General features: G+C 36.9%; 1 protein-coding gene across 9 annotated transcripts in view; it reads left to right on the forward strand.

The window, feature by feature from the left end:
• The first annotated feature begins 6,913 nt into the window (after positions 1-6,913).
• LOC136167083 (cyclic AMP-dependent transcription factor ATF-7) overlaps positions 6,914-17,572 on the forward strand; it is a 92,639-nt gene continuing 81,980 nt past the window's right edge. For 3 of the 9 annotated variants that reach the window (XM_065934280.1, XM_065934276.1, XM_065934281.1), the window contains exon 1: positions 7,409-7,946. The gene's annotated coding sequence lies outside the window, so the exon portion shown is untranslated. Of the gene's footprint in view, positions 7,034-7,113; positions 7,368-7,408; positions 7,947-7,980; positions 8,683-17,572 lie in introns of those variants that run through there. The other 6 variants (XM_065934278.1, XM_065934274.1, XM_065934275.1 and 3 more) reach the window with 4 other exon arrangements.

A 17,572-nucleotide genomic window follows, 5' to 3' on the forward strand; every position in this document is an offset into this window, starting at 1 on the left:
TCCAGTTTTCAACAAAAAAATATGAGATATTCAAAGAAACAAGAAAATACAGATTATACAAATAAAAAAATGTAGCCAATAGAAACTGTCTCTGAGAAAGATCAGATAATGGACTTACTAGACAAAGACTTTCAATCAACCATTTTAAACATATTCAAAAAACAGATAAAGAACATGTGATACACACATACACACACACAATGGAATACTATTCAGCCTTTAAAAAGATTGAAATCTGCCAAATGCAACAATATGAATGCAACTTGTGGGTATTATGATAAGAACAGTAAGACAGATGGAGAAAGACAAATGCCATATGATTTCACTCATATGTGGAATATTATACATATATATATATGAATAAACCAAAAAAAACAAACACATTGATATGGAAAGAACAGAGATTGGGGTGGTAGGGGACAGAGAGCAAAATGGGTAAAGGGGGTCAACTCTATGGTGACAGTTGGAAACTGTACTTTTGGTGTGAGCACACTCTTGTGTACAAGGAAGTCAAAATATAATGTTGTACACACAAAACTTACATAAAGTTGTAAACCAATGTTACCTCAATTAAAAATAAATAAAATGTATTCAATAGCTAAAATAAACCATGTCTACAGAAATAATGAAAGAGAATGTTTAACCAATAGAGAATATCAGTGAAAACATAGAAATAATTTTTTTAAGAACCAAATAGAAATTCTGGTGCTTAAAAATGCAATAACAAAAATAAAAACATTCACTAGAAGGACTCAACAGCAGATTTGAGCAAACAGAAGAGAGAACAGTGAATTCGAAGGCAGGTCAATTGAAATGATCCAGTCTGAGGAACAAGCAAAAACAATGAAGAAAAATGACCTGTGATATGCCATCAATTGTATGGCAGGATGAGAGAAGAAAAAAATTACAGAAAAAAATATTTGAAGAAATAATGACCAAAAATTTCTCATATTTGATGACAAAACTTAATGTACATATCCAAGAAATTCAACAGATTCCAAGTAGGAAAAATTCAAACAGATCCTTACTTACACACATCTTCATTACCACACTGTCAAAAAGCAAAGATTGAATCTTGAAAGCAGCAAGAGTGACTCACCACATACATGGAATTCTCAGAACAATTTCTCATCAGAAATCATGGAGGCTAGAGGCAGTTAGGGTGACATACTCAAAGTACTGGAAGAAAAAGACTTGCAAACAAGAATTTTATATCCAGCAAAGCTTTCCTTAAAAAATGAATAAGAAATTAAGACATACCCAAATAAACAAAAATGAGACAAATTCTTCACTAGCAAGCTTGTCCTACAAGAAATACTAAAGGGAGTTCTATAGGCTGAAGTGAAAGGTCACTAGACAGTAACTCTAAGTCACGTGAAAAAATTAAAAGTAGCAATAAAGGTAACTATGTAGGTAAATATAAAAGATGGTATAAACATAATTTTTGTTTGTAACACTGTCTCTCCTATAACATTTAAATGATAATTATATAAAACAATAATCATGAATCTATATTGATAATCATACTTATTCTGGCAGTGAAAAGCTCAGTTCTCGTCTTCTTTGACGAAAGAATTCAACAAAGAGACCAAGGTTGTGAAAAAGATAAAAGTGTTTATTAGAAGCATAGTATGTGTGGAAGAACCCATGGGCAGGCTTGGAGTCAGTTATGCACCATAGGGAGGCTTAGATTTCTTATACAGGGGCAGTTTTCCGGGTTGTTTCTGGCCAGTCATTTCCATATTTGGTTCTGGTGTGCATACTAATCTCTCAGCTAAGATGGATTCCAGTAGCATCTTCTCCCTCCTTCAGTCCTTCCCCTAGACTGAGGGCCTTCTCTGAGCATGTGCTGGGCTGGAAAATCCACAAGAAAGCACCCAATCAGGACCCAATGCTCCCACTGTTACACCATCTTGAAGCATCAGCAGGAAACCAGCTATAGCAGCTCAGCCTGGGGAAACTAGTTGCAGCTGTTCGACCTATCTATCCCCTACCTCAGTACAATGTGGAGAGATGTAATTTGTATGACAATAACAGCACAAATAGAGAATATCAATGAAAATATATATGATTACAACAACAAAAGGAGAAAGAAAAAAAGAGCAAAGCTATATAAGAGCAAAGACTTCATATGCTATTGAAATTAGGTTGGTATCCATCCAAACTTGATAGTTATAAACAAATAACCCAATTAAAAAAATGGGTAAAGGACTTGAATAAACATTTTTCAAGAAGATGTATAAATGGCCAATAAGCACATGAAGCAATGTTTAGCATTATTAGCCATTAGGAAAATGTAAATCAAAATTATAATAAGATACCATTTCACATCCACTAGGATGACTAGAATCAGAAAGATGAATACAAAAAGTGTTGGTGTTAGGATGTGGAGACGCTGGGATCTTCATATAGTGCTGGTAAAAGTAAAATGTTGCAATTGGTATAGCAGTTTCTCACAAAGTTAAACAGAGACATAGATATGATCCAGCAAGTCCATTCCTTGGTATATATCAAGAGAATTGAAAACAATGTCCCTGTAAAAACTTGTAAATGGATGTTCAAAGTCATATTATTATAATAGCCCCAAAGTGGGAACAACCCAAATGTCCATCAGCTGATAACTAGATAAACAAAAATTGGCATACTGGGGACTTTCCTGGTGGTCCAGTAGTTGAGACTTTGCCTTCCAATGCAGGGGGTGTGGGTTCGACCTCTGGTCAGGAATCTAAGATCCCACATGCTTCTCATCCGAAAGATATAAAGTACTGACTGATACACATTACAACATGAATGAACCTTGAAAACATTATGGTAAGTGAAAGAAGTCACAAAAGGCCACACATTATACTATTCCATTTATATAAAATGTCTGTAATAGGCAGATCCACAAAGACAGAAAGTAGGTAGACTTGTGGTTGCCAGGGTATGATGGAGGTGATGGGGAGTGACTACCAGTGAGAACAGGGTTTCTTTGGGAAGTGATGAAAATGGTCTAGAATTAGATATTGGTCATAGCTGCATAATTTTGTGAATATACTAAAAATCACTGAATTGTACACTTTATTTTTGAAATATAGTTTTTATATGTACATTTTAAAAAGATGAATTTGGGGAGTTTCCTGATGGTCTAGTGGTTAGGATTCAGTGCTTTCACTGCCATGGCCTGAGTTCAATTCATGGTGAGGGAATTGAGATCCCACAAGTTGCATGGTGCAGCCAAAAAAAAAAAAAGATGAATTTTATGGTATATGAATTCTATCACAATAAAAAAACACAACTGGAATGGTAACTTTTACTAAGACAGGGAAGATTAGGGAAGGGGCCCATGTGGCAGAGAAAGGAAGATTTTGTTTGGCACACGATAAGTTTGAAATACCAAACTTAGACATCCAAATCAATTTGTTAAGTAGGCAGCTGGAAATATTAGTCAGCAGTTCAGGGGAGATATATGGATTGGAGATATACATTTGGAGAAAAATGAATACATGTAATACACGTAGAATGGTGCCTGGAACATAGTAAGATCTATAAACATTAGCTATTATATTATTTTGTATGTATAGAGTAGTAATCAGTTGGCCTAGCATAACTTGTGGAATCACTTCTTCTCTGATTTGTAATGCCACTTCTGTTATACACAAATATCCACATACATTGAGGGTCTCTTTCTATCATTGCATTCCTTGAAGTAGGAATTGTTTTAGCAGAGAGTCAATTGAAAGCCAGAGCTTCCCTGGTGGCTCAGTAATAAAGAATCCAACCTGCCAATGAAGGAGATGCAGGTTCAATTCCTAGGTCAGGAAGATCCCCTGGAGAAGGAAATGGCAATCTACTCCAGTATTCTTGCCTGGGAAATCCCATTGACAGAGAAGCCTGGTGGGCTATATAGTCTATGGGAGTTGCAAAAGACTTGGACATGACTTAGTGACTAAACAACAACAGATTGGAGCCAAGACTACTCTCAACTTCTCTCACTTCACACAAACACAAGTGACTGTACATTTCTGTTTCACCTTTGATTGTTTGTTCAGTTGCTAAGTCATGTCTGACTCTGCGATCCCATGAACTGCAGCACACCAGGCTTCTCTGCCTTTCATTATTTCCTAGAGTTTGCCCAAACTCATGTCCACTGAGTCAGTGAAGCCACCCAACCATCTCATCCTCTATTACCCCCTTTTCCTCCTGCCTTCAATCTTTCCCAGTGTCAAGGTCTTTTCCAATGAGTCATCTCTTCACATCAGGTGGCCACAGTATTGGAGCTTCGGCATCAGTCCTTTCAATGAATATTCAGGGTTTATTTCTTTTAGGATTGACTGGTTTGATCTCTTTGCAGTCTAAGGGACTCTCAAGAGTCTTCCCTAGCAGCACAATTAGAAAGCATCAATCCTTCAGCCTTCTTTATGGTCCAACTCTCACGTCCATACATGACTACTGGAAAGATCATAGCTTTGACTATACGGACCTTTGTCAGCAAGGTGATGTCTTTGCTTTTTAGTATGCTGTCTAGGTTTGTCATAGCTTTTCTTGCAAGGAGCAAGCATCTTTTAATTTCATGACTGTAGTCATCATCCATAGTGATTTCAGAGCCTAAGAAAATAAAATCTGCCGCTGTTCCCATTTTTTCCCCATTTATTTGCCATGAAGTGATGGGACTGGATGCTATGATCTTAGTTTTCTGAATGTTCAGTTTTAAGCCAGTTTTTTCACTCTCCTCATTCACTTTCATCAAGAGGCTCTTTAGTTCCTCTTCGCTTTCTGCCATTAGAGTGGTATCATCTGCATATCTGAGGCTACTGATATTTCTCCTGGCAATCTTGATTCCAACTTGTGATTCATTCAATCTGGCATTTCAGCATGATGTACACCACATAGACGTTAAATAAGCTGGGTGATAATATACAGCCTTGATGTACTTTTGTCCCAATTTTGAACCAATCCATTGTTCCATGTCCGGTTCTAACTATTGCTCCCTGACCTGCCTACAGGTTTCTCAGGAGGAAGGTCAGGTGGTCTGGTATTCCCATCTCTTTAAGAATTTTCCACAGTTTGTTGTGATCCACATAGTTAAAGGCTTTAGCATAGTCAATGAAGCAGAAATAGATGTTTTTCTGGAATTCCGTTGCTTTTTCTACGATCCGATGGTTGTTGGCAATTTGATCTCTGGTTTCTCTACCTTTTCTAAATCCAGCTTGTACATCTGGAAGTTCCTGGTTCACTTACTGTTGAAGTCTAGCTTGAAGGATTTTGAGTATTACCTTGCTAGCATGTGAAATGAGCATAACTGTGCAATAGGGAGATATCACCTGGATTCTGTCTGCCTTTCAGAGTCTAGGAAGATAAATGAGATCCTAGGCAGGAAATTCAGAAAGTTGAGTAATATAAAGCTGAAAAAGGAAGTTACCTGAGAGAAAATAGATTCCATAGGTAATATTTTGAGTTAACTCTTTATAATTACATAACATTTTAAAAGGTGTTTTTTTGTGGTTTTTTTTTTCAGTTTTGATTAAAACACACACACACACACACACACACACAAACCACATAATACAAAATTTACCATCTTGGTAACAACATGAGAAAATTTAAATACAGCCTTTACATTTGATGTTTCACCCAAAATCTTCCCAAAGCTGTCTCCTCATAGTTCAACTCAATACAAAGGTTACTTCTTCAATGAGGTCTCTCAATACAGAAGTAAAGTTGCTTTCCTACTCTTGGTCACTTTCTCTCTCATTATCTTGAAGCATTCTTCACTAACTGAAATATTTATATTTATTAACTGTCTCCCCCTCCCCAGGAAAGGGCTTCCCAGGTGGCTCATTGTAAAGAATTCTCAGGTTCTAACCCTGAGTGGGGAAGATGCCCTGGAGAAGGAAATGGCAATCCACTCCAGTATTCTTGCCTGGGAAATTCCACGACATAAGAGCCTGGAGGGCTACAGTCCACGTGGTCTCAGAGTCAGATGTGACTTAGTGACTAAACCACAACAACCACCTCCCCACTAAAACTGTAAATTCTACCAGAGTAGGGACCTGGTCTGTCTACTCTTCTCCCCATGCCTAGTTCTTCGTACACAGTATGTTCTAAGTATTTGTTAAAATACTTTCTGAATAATAAGTATAGTGCCTTTTAATACCAAACAAGTTTCATATATCTTATCTCATTTGATTATTACAACTCTGAGTAAAATGGGATTGCTGGCCCCACTGTAAAGATACTCAAAAGAAAATGATAGAACTCTCCACCTCCATATACAGCAACCCCCTAACCCCATACACACACAGAGCAGAGACTATGGCTACAGTGATGCTATTTTAAGTGCCAAGAAGAAAATGCAACTACTCAACTGTTTGGAACACTGAATCACCTTGTGTAGTTGTTTTCGGTTTTCCCCCCACTTTTAAAACTTAGAAAAAAAAATTTTTTTTTTTTTTTTTTTTTGCCGTCCCGCAGGGCTTGCAAGGTCTTTGTTCCATCCCCAAAGGTTGGAACCCGTGGCTCCTGCAGTGGAAGCGCGGAGTCCTCACCACTGGTAGGCCAGGTTAATTCCCTTCCCCCGTTCTTTAAAAAACAAAACAAAATAAAACAGCTTTATTGAGGTATATAACCTTGTCTTGTTTTCAAAGTGCACTCTTTTGTAATAATCTAATTCTCTAGTACGAGAATACTTTGGATCTCCATTACTACAGGCACCTGTAAGTATTCCCTTTCCTTCTTTTCCTTTTTTTCCCCTGACACTCCGCAGTCGAACACGTGTGAACAGCGCCTAGGGAACTCGCTCAGCCTCGCTCCCCAGCACTGCCCACCGAAAGTCCCGCCCCTTCTTTTTCCGGAGCCCGGCCCCTCGGCTTCTTTCCGACCTGGCTCGGCGGATCTCGCCCTTCCTCCAACCCCTCTCTACATCTCGCGAGACGTGAGAGCGCCTGGCCGGACGAGAGAAAAGTATCTGCTCCGCTGAGGGGGGAAAGAAGGAGCTGGAGATAGATTGTGGGACCGATCGCGGGCGGGCGGGAGGCGACGGAGCTACCAGAGGGTGAGTCCTGTTAACATTAACTAGACCATGACCTGACGGGCGTTTCCCCGTCAACTCTGGTCAATCCCAGCGTCCCAGACCGGGGTCTCCCCTCCCAGTATGTGTTGGACGGGGGCGCTGAGGCGGTGGCCGGGCCCTGTCTGAGGAAGAGGGTGGGGCATGGAGTAACGCCGACCAATAAGAGAGAAGGAAGCTACGATTGGCGGCGGCGAGCACTAATGGGAGGTCATCTTTACCTTGCGGAGTGACGCCCCTCTTCTCTCCCTCCTCCCGCCTCCTTCCTTTGGGGGGGGGAAGGCGGGGCCAGAGGCCTGAAGTGTGGGGAGAACTTGGGGTAAGTATCCCCGGGGGGCACAGGGCGTGGCAAGGAGAGGGGAGTTGAATCCTGAGGGAATGGAAGTCTAGTGGAGCCTGGAATGGGGTGGAATGGGAGAAAGGGAAAGGGTACTAAACTGGTTGAAGACCCTGGACTTCTCCAAAGAGTGGGGTTAGAGGCTTGGCATTGGAAGAGTTAGGGGTAATAGGCAGGAGGTAGGGTTGAGTAGGTGAAAACATAGCATTTGGTTTTGCTGGGAAGATAGGGAGGCGTAAGTGGAAGTGAGAGCGTGGCATTTCGATTGAATTATAAGAAAAACTCAGGGACAAGGTATCAGAGAGAAAGTATGGATATGAAGAAAATTAAGTGAATGAGTTTAGGAAGATTTAATAGGGGTGGGTGTAGTGACCAAAAGGCATCACTTTGGGTAGGGTATGGGGGAATCCAGAGGGGTAGGAGAGGTATTTGGTTGGGAGACGGCTGATATGGACAGGTGTTTAGCTTAGGTATCAGAAGAAGTCTGAGAAGTGATTTTAGAGCTTTTGGTGAATACGGCATCCAGTCTAGTAACCAGCCTGCAAGAAAGCTGGGATAGTGGTAAAGAGAAAAATAAAACACTTTCATCACTTCTACTCTGATTTCCTTTCTCCGTCTCTTCCTCTTCCCGACTTCATCTGTTCCTCAGCTCAGGGATGGGGCTTGGGACTTAGGTGGCCAAGTCGAAGCCCCATCGGGAGTTATATGTTGCTCTGAATTGCTTGTTATGTTCTCTGACTGGGGTGTTTACTACCCAGGGCACCTCCTACCCAGATCCCGCGTTGCTACTTTTCCTGACTCTAAAAGTTTGTTTTCTACTTACCAGAGGGTGTTTTAGTACCTCTGAGGGTTGTGTCATAGTAAGTGTAGTTTTGTAGGGGTACGCAGAGTTTTCTCCACAAGCTCACTTGATTCCTATGTTTAAAAACTTTGCAATAGTGTAAGTAATTCTTGCAGAGACATCGGTCTTTATAGGTATTCTAAGCACAGAAAAATGTACTATACTGAAGTTTGTTTTGTTAATTGTTTCTTTCCCATTTGAGTTGCTAAGTGGATGGTTGCAGTTGGTTTTAGCTAGCTTGTGTGTGTGTGGTGGTTTTTTTTTTTTTTTTGGCTTATGTTTTTTTTTTTTTTTTAAAGTGGTGTAAATAAAATGGACACATATTTCAGGAAAGTGAAAAATTTTCAGTTTCTTCCTTTGTGTCCAGATCAGAAAGCTAAAGATTTGTCATAATATCTTGGGGGCAAGGGTTGGGGAAATCAAACACAATTTGTACTTAAACATGGAGGATATAAGGTAAGTGGAGACTATTGCGAAATGTAACATGTCAGTAATAAAAGAAGCTAAAGAAAAGTCTGGCAGCTATACTAAGTAGTCTTACCAGTTCTTAATTCTATACAAAAAAGAACAAGTCTTTGCCTTTTGTTTGATATTTGTTTATTATTTAATAATGAGCTAGTACAGTCAATTAATAACTTCTTTACTGTTGCATAGATTTGTCTTTTACATACCTTTTCTTCTTTTACTTTTGGAAGCAAAATGACATCTGAAATACCAGTAACGGTGTTATATGAAGAGAAACCAGAGTATGTTGCTTTGTATTAACCTTTGGTTTTCAGCAACCATTTGTCCTCCTGGCCAGGAAGTTACCCCTACAGCACATTGAGACTAATTAATTACTGTCCTTATAGCATTAATTACTTAATTGGGTTCCAGTATTTCACATTCAGAGCATTGCTATTGGATATTTGGACATTTTCACAGTTTGCCTGGCAGTAGCACAAAGAAATATCCAATGAGAGAGTGAAGTTCCTTGTTGTATTCTTCCATCCTAGAATTTGTGATGGCTTTGAATTGGGCACTGTCTCATTAGTGTTACCACCTAGCAGAAGGCTAGAGAATAATAAACACTGTTCATCTTTAAACTTGTGGATCAAAGGGTACAACCTCTGATAGTTTCAGTGTTGTAACTTTTAAACATTTTTGCTTACCATGACTTTAAAATGTTAATAGATACTGTTGTATATCTCCTTTCTCTTCCCTCTCCCTTTCCTCTCCTTTCCTTTCTCACTTGGCAGCTCAAAATGAAATTTGTTTTTTCAACCAACTCTCAAGCTGGTGCTTTAAGTCCCTGGCTCTGCCTGAACACAGCTGCTCTGAAATTCTCACAAGTTATTGTTTTGTACACGTCAAGAGTGAGTTTTCCTAGGCTGCAGTAGGAGGGAGTCAGTGATAACAGCCTCCTCCTATCCATGTCTGATGAGGAGGAAACTTTTTGAAAGAAAGTTTTAAGTGGAGCAAATAGCATCGCCATATAAATGTCTAATAAAAACAGCTCTCTTTTTGAAACTAGTTGGCAGGCTGGCATACAATTGTCCCTTATCCCTTGATAAAGGTACTAAAGTTAAGGTGCAAGTGTTTCTTTGAGAAAAACAAATGCAGCATTCATTTAAAAAGAAAAAGCATTGTTTCTTTTGTTGTTGGTTTCTCTGATTGTGGTACTATGATTTTAGAGTTCATGGGAAAAAGTCTTCCATTTCTAGAAACATGACAAAATGATTTTTAATCTTCTCATTTTTGAATGTTGCTTTGCCCTAGCAGGCCTATTTTTAGGATCAAATATATTCTTGAAATGTGGAAATACATCATTTTGGAATGTTTGGTGGATGGTCTTTTAACTTCTGATTGCTGTAAGGAAGCGACCCCTACTTCACAGATACCCTGTTACATTACTGGAGCTCTACTTTTAGAACATTCTTTACATTGTGGTGCTCTTTACTCCTGCCATCTGAAGCTACAATAAATAAACCTAATTCCTTGTCAACATGGTAGCGCTTCAAATGTTTGATGACAGCTATGTCCTGTTAAAACTTCTCTCTTACTGGGGTAAATATCCATATTCTTTCAACCATTCCTTAAGTTACATTTTAAATAAAGTTCAGCCTCCTTGTCAACTTAGTTGCTTGAGTTTTTAGAATTTCTTATTTGGATCTGAATATAACCTTTGATATAATCTGATCAATACAAAGTTCAGGGGCGAGTAGGGCTTCTTTTTTCACTGCACTCAATACTTCCTTTTTAAAAAAAACCCACAACATTGATTTTATTTATTTATTTGGCTGTGCAGGGTCTTAGTTGTGTGAGCTCTTAGTTGCATCATGTGGGATCTAGTTCCCTGACCAGGGATCAAACCAGGCCCCCTGCTTTGGGAGCAAGGAGTCTTAGCCAGTGGACCACCAGGGAAGTTCCAGTACCTCTGTTCTTAAAGCCTAAGATCGCATTAATTTATATAATTAATTTTTAAATTTCAGTTGAGGAATTTGCATTTATCCCTATCTATGTTTTATGTTTGAAATAAACTATAGCACTTGTGAAGAAAAAATGTACACATACATACACATATATATGTATATTGTTGTTGTTTAGTTGCCAAGCCCAACTCTTTTGCAACCCGCATGGACTGTAGCCCACGAGGCTTCTCTGTCCATGGGATTTCCCAGGCAAGAATACTGGAGTGGGTTGTCATTTCCTCCAGAGAATCTTCTGACCTAGGAATCAAACCTGTTGTTTCCTACGTTGCAGGTGGATTCTTTACCACCGAGGGAAGCCCATATATATAAATACATATTTAAGTTATAGTTTATTAGTGTGGTGGTCTAAATTTGTCTTGCCATGTGCTGTAGGTAAAATGGTGCTTACAAATGAAATAAAACATCAGAAGACATCTCTAGGGACTAAAGACTTTATGTTGGCAGCCAACTTTCTTGTGTGTTAATTTTAGTCTGATAGTTGAATTTATGTTTGAGCAATTTTAGCTGATAAATGCAGTTTTAAAGGATCTTCCTCTTTTGGGGTTTTAATTTTTACTTTCATTTTTAGAAAATTGCAAATTCTGTATGGAAATGTTTGTGTGGAATAAAGTAGCACGCTGTTAGGGACAGAATACATTTTCCTCTGATACATTCTCATCCATCTAAAATTGTAATTATGAATTCTCCTAGAAAGCAGAAATATGGACTTGATGACCCCTCAAAGTCCTTTCCAGCCCAAAAATTCATAAGTAGAGGCTCAGATCAAGGAACTTACTATTGAAGAATCAAGAAGAAAAATAGAATGTAGAGAAAATGAAATGGTTCTACTGACCTAGTGGGAATGGGTAAACAAAAAGCAAGGAACATAAATGGCAAGAAATAATAATTCCTTTAAGTTAAAAGCAAAACAAAAGTCATCAACAAGAAATGTTTTGCATTGGGCTCATTTTATGTCTTAAAATATTTTATCATGACATTTTCTCTTCAGAATTTCCCTGGTGGACACTGTTGAAAGAATGTGGTTGGTTTTTTTTTTTTTTTCTTCTGTTAAATCATAGTATTTTGTTTCCTTTGGTTCTCTTGGTCCTTTTGTTGAGAAACTTAAGGGGAAAAAAAAATCTGAATAATATATTCACTGCCTGTATACAGTGAAGCAAATTTCAGTTCAGTTTTGAAAGTAAACATAAACTCCATGGCTTCCTTGGAGAGGAAGGATGAATGTTAAAATTCAGGAGAGGTTTTATGAAAAGACAAATTTACTATTCAGTTTTTAAAACTTTTTAAGCAGACATCTAGGAAAGATTCCCAACTAAACCAAAGGTGAGCTACTACAGTAGTGTCATGAAGGAAAATAAAACTCATTTCAAACTCACAACTTTGTTAGCTTCTTTTCATCTTTTCGTGAATTTAATTCTAAATATTTTCATGTATTTGAAACCTGACTGTGCAAAAAGTTTCTCTAATTCAGTACTGCATTTATCCTTAATAAATATCAATTTGTGAAAGTCTAACAAGAGCCAAGATTTAGCTTGAGAAGTTACTTTGTGAGTTTATGTCTTGGGCTTCCCTGGGAATAGTTTTGTTCTGCCATAGTCTCACCTCCTCAAAAAACCCAACTTGTTTTCTTTGAGTGAAGTTATTTACTAATATCTTCTTATCTGGTCTAGTGCTTCTTTCTGACCTAGCAGACAAAGAGATTTATGTTTTAAATTGGTCACATTTTATTTGGGGCTTAATATTTACCATGTAGAAGAAATGTTACTTTTTTTCAGATTAAAAAATAGAGTATAACCATTCTTTTTGAAATAGGAATATGCCTGCCTTTATTGTAAAAACAGGATGATTTATTGAATATAACACATGATTGCTATAAATGATTTGTGTTGTCACCAAGTTTCTTGCCAGTAATGTTTATTTAAGCTTTATCAAACTTAAATAAAACCAGGATTTAACATGATTTTTCTGGTATTTCTGGTACTAATATGTCTTTCATAGCACCATTTAATTTTTTTTTAAGTTTTGGTCAAGCAGTAGTTTGCTCATATTTTACATATCTATGTTAGGGACTTTTGAAAGTCATTGAACATTGCAATACCCTAGATAGGTCACTGTGTTGCCAGTATGTGGACAGTATTAGAAAATAAACTTTTTTCTTGAGAACTTTTAAGGGTCTCCATGATTATCATTGTGGGATATTATATCTATTTCCTATCTGGGACCAAACTCACACTGGGGTTTAATATTAAAGTCTATCAGGTTTGTTGTTGTTTGCAGCCTATTTAAGTCCATGAAGATTTAAAATTTATCCTTAAGGATCAGTGTTGGCCCTTTGATTGCTGTTGCTTTGTTGTTTCAGGGAACACACTTTATCCGAAAATGAGTAGGAAAAAACCAAAACAGAACACCAGATTTTTGACAGTCTACCAGTTTCCAGGAATTTTTTTACTTCTAAAATCATATTGAGGCCAAGCATAGATAGGTATAGTATTCTCTAGTTATTTCTAACTCTGCTTCCTGCTGTCACTTTAGCAAGTTGTTTCTTCTTTGTTTTTGCTTTATTAACCTTCCCGAGAATAGCTCAGAATAGTTCCTTGATTTCTCCAAAGCCTGGAGAGGCTTTTAAAAAGTTCTAGTCTTGTAATTGCCTGTATGAAGCTGCTTCCATACAGCTTCTAAGCTTTGACCATGTGTTGCCTAACTTATGATTCAGCCTAATTCTCACTCCCATCTGTTTTCAGTCATTTGCTACAAAACTATTTGGTCTATTTAAACTGGCTTCTTTCTTTGAAACCTGTCGCTGCATGTCTGAGCCTGAAATCCAGAAATTAATTTTAACCTTCTCTTTGATCAATTCAGGGCACTCTACTGTTTATTTCTCAAACTGTGGGTCTCAAACTGCTTTTGGTCTTAGTATCCACCCCTCTATACTCTTAAAAATTATTGAGGACTCCAGAGAGCTTTTGTTTATGTACTGTATTTACCATATTAGAAATTAAAATGGAGAAAATTTTAAAATATTTTATATACTTATTTTAAAATAACAGTATAAATGTATCTATAGTTTTAAAAAGTTGGGGAGAAAAAAAAAGTTGGGGAGAAGAACATCAAATGTCTGACTGATAGAAAACATCTGTATTCTTGTATCTCCTGCATTCAATCTGTTAACAATATGTTGTTTGGTTGAAGTATCTGAAGAAAACCTGTGCTTACACAGATATGTAATAGGAAAAGAAAAGATTCTTTTCAGGTAATTGTTGATAACCTTTCTTCTTTGATACTACATCAAAATCTGAAAAGTGATAGCTTCTTAAAAGTAGGCTGTTGTGTAGAATCTGATACCACATCTGTGAACTTTTACCACCCAGACTTATGTTGCCCCTTAAACAGGTCTTTTGTCCATGTATGTTCTGAATAACCATGAACCCTTTGAAAGGGTCTCAGGGATCTGTAAGGATCCCTGGAGCCCTCTTTGAGAACCAAACTTGAAAAATACAGCTATTTAGCATGCAGGAGGAATATCCAACCATCTTAATGCTTCTCAAAGGGTGGGCTACTGACCACGTGCATCCGAATTACCTGGGGTGGTTTTTTAAAAGTGTCGATTTTGGGGCACCAAAGCCAAGAGAATCTAGGAGGCCTGGGGATCTGTATTTTTACCCTGTGCCTACATGAATATGCTAAAGATTGAGAACTATGGAGATAGCTTAATCATATTTTAAGAAAATTATTTTCTAAATGTTAAGAAGTAAAAAAAATTGGTACTTGAATAGTCATAATAAAAAGTCCTTATTATCAAACACTCTGACATTTGTCATATTTGGGATATCTTAACCTTGTATTTTAATTAATAATATTTATCATAATACCAGAAGTTGGCAAACTAAGGCCACTTGGTAAATATGTTAGGCTTTGAAGTCATGAGGTCTCTGTTGTAACTATAGCTCTGCCATTGCAGCACAAAAGTAGCTAGCCAGAGACAACATGCAGAGAATGAGCATGGCTGTGTTCTCATAAAACTATCTATGGACACTCAAATTTGAATTTCATAGAGTTTTCACATCACAAAATTTTCTTCCTTTGTTTTTTTTTCAGCCATTTAAAAGTGTAAAAAGCATTCATAGCTTGTGGACCAAAAGAGACCAAGTGGCAGGCTGGGTTTGGCCCATGGGTTGGAGTTTGCCAATCCTTGATGTATACTCTAACTGGTTTATGAGTTTAAAAATTATTATGATAAAACATACTTACTGTTAAAGCCATAAACATTATTTAATTTTCCTAGACAAAAATAATGCTCCAAGAAACTGTAGTCCCTCAAATTCGTGTTTCTGGACATTCATTTATATAAGAAACACTTGTGCGTAAACTTCAAAATGCGCTCTTCAGTTGAAAGTAGTCATACAGTATGCAAGTTACTGTACAACTTTCAGGTATTACAAAAAGATACAGTGTCCATTTTTATATCTTCTTTGGGATGTGTGAGAACAGGTTACTAGGATTTAGTCCAACTTCAACTACTTGTCTCATCTTCTGCCTATTTTTTTTTTAACTCTCTTCCTCAGTTTTTCCAATTTGTTAGTTGGCCAAGTGCCTTATAAAAGGCTAATTAAGTTTATAGAAGTATACATGCTTTTAATGTAATCCTTTTGGGGCATTGGTTTACCTGCTAATGAAATAATGTGTTAAACTGTTGTTATGCTAAATAATACAATGGAAAATGAACCCAGATTTTATGAACAGAAATTTCACTTCCTAAATAATCTATTGTCTAGTAAAACTTGAGTCTTCTATGGTGTCTGGGGTTAACATACCTTCATTATAGTCTCATATGTTTATTGGGATCTTTTCCTTAAGTCAGTGTTCTCGGTTTAATTTGAGTCACAGCAACACAGTGTCCTACTGTGTGAAGAGTAAAATGTTGAGACCGCTGCGGTGGAGCCCCTCAGTGTTGGTGCTCTTTGCTTAGCAGCAGCTAAATTATCTTAGAATCTGAAACTGGGTAACCAGAGTTATGTTCTTAGAAGAGAGCTGTGTATAATTTTTTTCTTTTCAGTATCATGGGGCATAGAGCCTGTAGAGCTCTGTTTGGGTGTCTAAATGTTTTAGCTTGTTTGTAGCTCACTGAAAGACATTCGGTACCTTAATTTCAGCTCTGTTCCCTTTGTGATGAAAAGTTAGGCAATTTCTAGGTGTTTTAATATAAGTACTACTTTTTATTGTTAGGCAGCATTAGTGGGTTTCTGAAAATGAATCCTTGAGGGTGACGAAGAAGGAATTATCTTGAAATGGCTTGATTTACCCTTTGTATCAATCTGAGTTTCTACCACGTCTGTTTCTATTGATATATGATGCTGTTAGTTTATATTTTTAGAAAGCTTTTTTGGTAGTCCATTTTGGACTTAGTTGATTCTATGGTTCTGTTGCTTTGTAGTGTAGAGTGAACAACTTTGTACGATTTTTAAATACTATACTGTTAGTGATTTAGAATAGTCTAGCAGATACAAGGCTTTTTAAAAAAAAAACTCAGACATTTTTTTAGTCATGCACATCAGTATTCTTTTATTATTAAGTTATATTATTATTCGACTTATTAGAAGCAATCTATGATCACTGTAGAGACTTTGGGAAACACTGCGGGTAGAAAGAAGAAAATACAATCATCTGGACTACTACTATCCAGAGATAACCATTGTTAACATTTGATGTTATTTCCCTCATCTTGTTCTGTGCTTATTATTTTGTTTGCTTTTTTATAGATTTGGAATTATGGTGCATGTGCACGTTTGTATCCTATTTAATGTATAGCACTTAATGTATAGCATTTTCTCATGTTTATAAATAGCTTTGAGAAATGTTATTATTAACAACTTAAATATATATATTGTAAGACAGAGTTTTAATTTATATTTTTCCATCCTTTGTAAACATTTTATTTAATTCCTTTTCCTTTTTTTGTTATAAATATGACTGTGGTGAACATTTTCATATATAGATTATCCATGTTTCTGGCTTTAGCCTCAGAATAAAGTCCCAAAAGAAGAATTATTTGTTCAAAGGATATAAAACATTTTAAGACACTTAATATAAACATTGCCAGATTGCTTTCCAGAAAGATTGTCCAAATAATGTACTCCCCAAAGTCTCATATTAAGGTTCCCTCTCTGCTGCATCCTTGATTAGCAAGCATTCTTTTATACTTGAAAATATATCTTAAAATCTGTGGTGTAGGTTTTGTTTTCAAGGGTCAATTAACTTGATGAATACCTCTCTTCTCTCCATTTTTAACACTCTAACCAAAAACTGTAGAACTTCTTCTATGTTATTTGTATGATAAGAACATAGAATTGATTGGGTGTAGTCACATAAAGTTCCTGAGGCACAAGGTAATTGTAAGTATATATTTAAAATAATGTCTTAAATATATATTGCTTTAACTACATAAATAATCTACATCGCAGTTGTCTTGTGAACCCAGCAGCTTTCTGCAAAACTTGGAAAGCTAAGTGTAAAATTTCAGCAAACTGTACTAGAGTATTGACTTCAGATTAAATTAATAAACATTGAACATCAACTGTGTTAAGAAAGGAAAAGCTTCCAGAAGTTTTAAATTGGATCTCTATATTCTATCCCATTGCCCTTTTGGTCACAGATAACACAGCCATTTGTATTCATGAAACTAAAGTAGTCCACTCCTTGTTACTAACACATTACCATTGCATTTCTTTTAGAGCAATTATCTGCTATTATTGTGAAATTATTTTTAACTTGCGTTTGTTTCGTCTTTGTTGACTCTTAAGTAAGCCACTATGAGGGCAGATATCTTGTCTGACTCATGGTTGAATTTTGGAGCCTAGAGTGTGTGTTAGGCACTGAATAAA

This window comes from Muntiacus reevesi, chromosome 4 (assembly GCF_963930625.1).
Source record: "Muntiacus reevesi chromosome 4, mMunRee1.1, whole genome shotgun sequence".
Classification (NCBI taxonomy): Eukaryota; Metazoa; Chordata; class Mammalia; order Artiodactyla; family Cervidae; genus Muntiacus; species Muntiacus reevesi.